Raw genomic sequence first — 6,668 nt, 5'->3', positions numbered from 1 at the left:
TTTGTGTGGTCAGGGTTTGAACTATCGATTGAGCGAAGATCGATCACTAATAATACCAACATTGACAATTAGATTATTCCGTATTCGACCTTTCACCTTCCTATTGTAAGGTCACTGTGCCAACTCCCAAAAGACGCGTATGCTTCAGCAGACACGAACACACGTGACCAAACTGTCACCATATTCGTTGTTATGGGATACGGAGGACGCCGGGTCACGTGGTTTAGCGGCATTACAGTTCATAAACAAGCATTACTTCCCTTTTCTTTCACAGACACTGTGTAAGAATGTGTGTGTGTGTGTGTGAATATTAATCTCTAATTGTGTTGTGTGTGTGTTTATCTCTAATTGTGTTGTGTGTGTGTTTATCTGTAAATGTGTATGTCCGCAGACAACTAGTGTTTATAGAATTGACACCCCTACACTAGCATGCAACTCTGAGCCCGTGTTTCTTCCAGACTTTTTTCTCCGGGGGGGGGGGGCACTTGAAATATTCGGGGGGACGGGGCGGCGGACTAAAATTTCCGGGTGGGGGGGGGGCGGAAAATGTTAAAAGTATATATTTTCTATATAAATTATATTTCGTTCGGGAGGGGGGGGGGGTGCGGTAGGATTTCTTCGAGCCCCCCCCCCCCCCCCCTCTCTATTCCCCTCCCCCAAGAGATGCCTGGAAGAAACTCTGTTCTGAGCCGATCTTTCGATTGAATTGCAACCGGAAACTGTCATGATTTTTTAAAACCAATCTTCACATCAACTTTGTTCTGGTTGTAACAGGGTACAGTCGATAGCACTCACTAACTTTGTATTATGGGGGCTTTACTTTATATATCACACGTACACACGCACGCCACACACACACACACATGCCAACGCGCACACACGCACACAATGCATGCAGGCACGAACGCATACAAGCAGACACATACACAGACTCACAGACACACTCAAAGCTAAATTCTCACACATACACTCACACACTCCACCACAACAGATTGACTCACACACAGACACCCGCATCTCACGTGGTTCCCATACTTTCTCACGTGGTTCCCATACTTTCTCATGTGGTTCCCATACTTTCTTGCGTGGTTCCCATACTTTATCATTTGGTTCCCATACTTTCTCACGTGGTTCCCATACTTTCTCACGTGGTTCCCATACTTTCTTGCGTGGTTCCCATACTTTATCATTTGGTTCCCATACTTTCTCACGTGGTTCCCATACTTTCTCAAGTGGTTCCCATACTTTCTCACGTGGTTCCCATACTTTTTTGCGTAGTTCCCATACTTTTTTACGAGGTTCCCATACTTTCTCACGAGGTTCCCATACTTTCTCATTTGGCGACCCATTTTTATACACTATCCACTATCCAGTTCTAAAGGCCATATCCATCCTACACTATCCACTATCCAGTTCTAAAGGCCATATCCATCCTACACTATCCACTATCCAGTTCTAAAGGCCATATCCATCCTACACTATCCACTATCCAGTTCTAAAGGCCATATACATCCTACACTATCCACTATCCAGTTCTAAGGGCCATAACCATCCTACTCTATCCACTATCGACATAGTTTAAGACGTTCTATAAATAGACCACATTCCTGCTCGTTTCATCTCGCTGCTGTGACGTCATTATTTCCTCAACTTGCCACTCGCCAATCGAAACTTCCCACGAGCCGCCATGTTGTGACGTCAGACCGTCAAGTCATATAGCCATGTAAATCCCGCCCCAAATCTCTAACGACGTCACAAATCCCCCCTCCCCCCACTTTCCACATGTATGGCCGCCAGTGATATTCAGGGACGTCAAAGATCAGAGCTGGCATGTTAAGTCTGCTGGTCAGTTGTCTGTCGGTGGGTATCTTTGTGGTCATCTGTTGGTCATCTGTTGGTCATCTGTTGGTCATCTGTTGGTCATCTGTTGGTCATCTGTTGGTCATCTGTTGGTCATCTGTTGGTCATCTGTTGGTCATCTGTTGGTCATCTGTCGGTCATCTGTTGGTCATCTGTTGGTCATCTGTTGGACATATGTTGGTCATCTGTTGGTCATCTGTTGGTCATCTGTCATCTGTTGGTCATCTGTTGGTCATCTGTTGGTCATCTGTCATCTGTTGGTCATCTGTTGGTCATCTGACATCTGTTGACCATCTGTTGGTCATCTGTTGGTCATCTGACATCTGTTGGTCATCTGTTGGTCATCTGTTGGTCATCTGTTGGTCATCTGTTGGTCATCTGTTGGTCATCTGTTGGTCATCTGTTGGTCGTCTGTTGGTCATCTGTTGGTCATCTGTTGGTCATCTGTTGGTCATCTGTTGGTCATCTGTTGGTCATCTGTTGGTCATCTGTTGGTCGTCTGTTGGTCATCTGTTGGTCATCTGTTGGTCATCTGTTGGTCGTCTGTTGGTCATCTGTTGGTCATCTGTTGGTCATCTGTTGGTCATCTGTTGGTCATCTGTTGGTCATCTGTCATCTGTTGGTCATCTGTTGGTCATCTGTTGGTCATCTGACATCTGTTGACCATCTGTTGGTCATCTGTTGGTCATCTGACATCTGTTGGTCATCTGTTGGTCATCTGTTGGTCATCTGTTGGTCATCTGTTGGTCATCTGTTGGTCATCTGTTGGTCATTTGTTGGTCATCTGTTGGTCATCTGTTGGTCATCTGTTGGTCATCTGTTGGTCATCTGTTGGTCATCTGTTGGTCATCTGTTGGTCATCTGACATCTGTTGGTCATCTGTTGGTCATCTGTTGGTCATCTGTTGGTCATCTGTTGGTCATCTGTTGGTCATCTGTCGGTCATCTGTTGGTCATCTGTTGGTCATCTGTTGGTCATATGTTGGTCATATGTTGGTCATCTGTTGGTCATCCGTTGGTCATCTGTCATCTGTTGGTCATCTGTTGGTCATCTGTTGGTCATCTGTCATCTGTTGGTCATCTGTTGGTCATCTGACATCTGTTGACCATCTGTTGGTCATCTGTTGGTCATTTGACATCTGTTGGTCATCTGTTGGTCATCTGTTGGTCATCTGTTGGTCATCTGTTGGTCATCTGTTGGTCATCTGTTGGTCATCTGTTGGTCGTCTGTTGGTCATCTGTTGGTCATCTGTTGGTCATCTGTTGGTCATCTGTTGGTCATCTGTTGGTCATCTGTTGGTCATCTGTTGGTCGTCTGTTGGTCATCTGTTGGTCATCTGTTGGTCATCTGTTGGTCGTCTGTTGGTCATCTGTTGGTCATCTGTTGGTCATCTGTCATGTGTTGGTCATGTGTTGGTCATCTGTTGGTCATCTGTTGGTCATCTGACATCTGTTGGCCATCTATTGGTCATCTGTTGGTCATCTGACATCTGTTGGTCATCTGTTGGTCATCTGTTGGTCATCTGACATCTGTTGACCATCTGTTGGTCATCTGTTGGTCATCTGACATCTGTTGGTCATCTGTTGGTCATCTGTTGGTCATCTGTTGGTCATCTGTCGGTCATCTGTTGGTCATCTGTTGGTCATCTGTTGGTCATATGTTGGTCATCTGTTGGTCATCTGTTGGTCATCTGTCATCTGTTGGTCATCTGTTGGTCATCTGTTGGTCATCTGTTGGTCATCTGTTGGTCATCTGTTGGCCATCTGTTGGTCATCTGTTGGTCATCTGTTGGTCATCTGTTGGTCATCTGTTGGTCATCTGTTGGTCATCTGTTGGTCATCTGTTGGTCATCTGTTGGTCATCTGTTGGTCATCTGTTGGTCATCTGTCATCTGTTGGTCATCTGTTGGTCATCTGTTGGTCATCTGTTGGTCATCTGTTGGTCATCTGTTGGTCATCTGACATCTGTTGACCATCTGTTGGTCATCTGTTGGTCATTTAACATCTGTTGGTCATCTGTTGGTCATCTGTTGATCATCTGTTGGTCATCTGTTGGACATATGTTGGTCATCTGTTGGTCATCTGTTGGTCATCTGTCATCTGTTGGTCATCTGTTGGTCATCTGTTGGTCATCTGTCATCTGTTGGTCATCTGTTGGTCATCTGACATCTGTTGACCATCTGTTGGTCATCTGTTGGTCATCTGACATCTGTTGGTCATCTGTTGGTCATCTGTTGGTCATCTGTTGGTCATCTGTTGGTCATCTGTTGGTCATCTGTTGGTCATCTGTTGGTCATCTGTTGGTCATCTGTTGGTCATCTGTTGGTCGTCTGTTGGTCATCTGTTGGTCATCTGTTGGTCATCTGTTGGTCATCTGTTGGTCATCTGTTGGTCATCTGTTGGTCATCTGTTGGTCGTCTGTTGGTCATCTGTTGGTCATCTGTTGGTCATCTGTTGGTCGTCTGTTGGTCATCTGTTGGTCATCTGTTGGTCATCTGTTGGTCATCTGTTGGTCATCTGTTGGTCATCTGTCATCTGTTGGTCATCTGTTGGTCATCTGTTGGTCATCTGACATCTGTTGACCATCTGTTGGTCATCTGTTGGTCATCTGACATCTGTTGGTCATCTGTTGGTCATCTGTTGGTCATCTGTTGGTCATCTGTTGGTCATCTGTTGGTCATCTGTTGGTCATCTGTTGGTCATCTGTTGGTCATCTGTTGGTCATCTGCCATCTGACATATGTTGGTCATCTGTTGGTCATCTGTTGGTCATCTGTTGGTCGTCTGTTGGTCATCTGTTGGTCATCTGTTGGCCATCTGTCATCTGTTGGTCATCTGTCATGTGTTGGTCATGTGTTGGTCATCAGTTGGTCATCTGTTTGTCATCTGCCATCTACTGATCATCTATTGGTCATCTGTTGGTCATCTGTTGGTCATCTGTTGGTCATTTTTTGGTCATCTGTTGGTCATCTGTTGGTCATCTGTTTGTCATCTGCCATCTACTGATCATCTATTGGTCATCTGTTGGTCATCTGTTTGTCATCTGCCATCTACTGATCATCTATTGGTCATATGTTTGGCTTTATGGCCATTTGTATGGCCATTTTATTATTTAGTGTTTGTTTTGCTTTCTGTTGACTAAGAAGACATTACTGGTCGGGTCAATTGCTAGAGTTCATCAAATCACAACCTTAACGTCTATTCAATGCAACAACCTATAACACCAGTTTGTCAACTAGTCAATTTCTGACTTGCTAACCTCCATATCGACGACCCTCAACCTCTGACCTAACCCATGACCCAGACAACCCCCGACCTTTGACCCCACATACCGCACTGGTTGGTGGCTCCCCCAGTTGTTGAGTCTCCGCTAAATTTTTTCCCCGTCTCGCCCACATTTCCCGCCCGTCCCCGGGCACGTGCACCTATGCCTGACATTCCCGGGGATCTACCCCCAGACCAGACACCCAGCGGCCCAGTAGATTATCGTGTAAGTAGCGGCTCAGCTGTAAATGAGGTTTTAATCCGCCCCTGTGTGGGAGAGTTCAGCCCTGGTCAACAAGGCAGGGGACGCTACTCTGTCAGTGCAAAGAGAAAAATTGTGACAAAACACCCATAACACACGACTGACACATAGCTCAGCAGATTTGCTGGAGGTAAGTAGGAGGGGGTGGGGAGGTGGCAGGGGGAGGGAGGTGGTGGGGATAGTAGGGAGGGAGAGAAAGGGGGCAATAATCCAGAACTTGAAAAAGTATCATGTCCAGGCAAGCTCATTCAGTTTTAACATGTTAAGTTCTAGATCTAGTATACAGAGATTAAAGGAAGTGTTGTAATCGTGTTTAACGATTAACAGATATTTTGCCGGTTGTTCAATCTCTCACAGACCTTCAGAATAGGATACTTTTGTATCAAAGTTTTATAAAGCGTTTTCTAAGAAATTTTCACATGTGTTTTCTCAAAGAAATAAAAAAAAAAAAAGAAGAAAAAAAAAGTTCTGTATTTATATTGCCGGTTGTGTGAAATTCCATCCACCTAACTGTTATGAAAGAATAGTCGTGGAAGTTTAGGGAAGATTACACCCGCTTTATTTTTTCCCCTGACCTGCACGTCAATTAGACTTAGGCCATGTCAAAAGACCAACATTGACAAATATACACTTCACCAATGGGAACTGACAAGCTTAGTGTATAACATGCTTGTTGAAGTATTTTTTTATGCTGCATTTACATTTGCAATGCAAATATACTTTTTATAATCATGTCATCATTTTTTCAATGATGTTCAGTCACATCTAGATATGTACCTCATGCTTGCCCTCGGTACAACACGACGCTGAGTACAGTTGTGTTGTTAAGGTTCTTTTGTACCAGAAATTTTAGCTGTACCAAATGGTCGATGTACCAATAAATGGCCGCCTGTACCAACAAATGGTCGCCAAATGGTCGCCTGTACCAACAAATGGTCGCCTGTACCACCAAATGGTCGCCTGTACCAACAAATGGTCGCCTGTACCACCAAATGGTCGCCTGTACCAGCAAATGGTCGCCTGTACCAACAAATGGTCGCCTGTACCAACCAATGGTCGCCAATGGTCGCCTGTACCAGCAAATGGTCGCCTGTACCAACCAATGGTCGCCAATGGTCGCCTGTACCAGCAAATGGTCGCCTGTACCAACAAATGGTCGCCTGTACCAACAAATGGTCGCCTGTACCAACAAATGGTCGCCTGTACCAACAAATGGTCGCCTGTACCAACCAATGGTCGCCAATGGTCGCCTGTACCAGCAAATGGTCGCCTGTACCAACCAAT

The sequence above is a fragment of the Physella acuta genome, unplaced genomic scaffold (assembly GCF_028476545.2).
Source record: "Physella acuta isolate Inbredline_101_S28 unplaced genomic scaffold, ASM2847654v3 ptg000913l, whole genome shotgun sequence".
In the NCBI taxonomy this organism is placed as follows: domain Eukaryota; kingdom Metazoa; phylum Mollusca; class Gastropoda; family Physidae; genus Physella; species Physella acuta.
The sequence above is the reverse complement of the archived record's forward strand: the minus strand, read 5'-3'. Positions refer to the sequence as shown.